Raw genomic sequence first — 591 nt, forward strand, 5'->3', positions numbered from 1 at the left:
TTGATATATTTTTTATAAGAATTGAGTTTGGATCAAATGAAACAATGCACTTTCTTTTTAATTTTTTTTTTTAAATTTTAGTTACTTATTTTAGCGATTTATTTATCTCCATCATTTCCCTACAATTAGATCGAATTCCTTGAATGGGTGTAATAAAAATAATTAACGAAATACTTTGACTGTTGAAAAGTTCAATTTTGAAGCTACAAAACTATATATATATATATATATAAATTTGTCATAAGGACAACCGCAGGATTTCGCCGGGAGCGGGTGCTAATCTGGAAAATTGTACCCGCTTCCAGCGAAATCGCCATAAAATTTCAGCCACAAGCACGTCTCACGACCGTGAGATAGATGGTTACAGTCTGTAAAGGAATCAATACGACGATCCAGTAAAAGCCTCGTGCACCCTAAGAACACGGAGCGACCAAAGGACAACCGCCTTCTGCATTTTTCCCGCAAGTGTTCTAGCATATTGTTGACACACAGGGATGCTTTTTAGGCCATTACCAAGTGAAAGCTTGGCACCTCCAAGAGCGCCGATGATAAGGACGATCAATTTAACAGAATATTCCGGGTACAATCGTT

Source organism: Belonocnema kinseyi, chromosome 7, assembly GCF_010883055.1.
Source record: "Belonocnema kinseyi isolate 2016_QV_RU_SX_M_011 chromosome 7, B_treatae_v1, whole genome shotgun sequence".
Lineage (NCBI taxonomy): Eukaryota > Metazoa > Arthropoda > Insecta > Hymenoptera > Cynipidae > Belonocnema > Belonocnema kinseyi.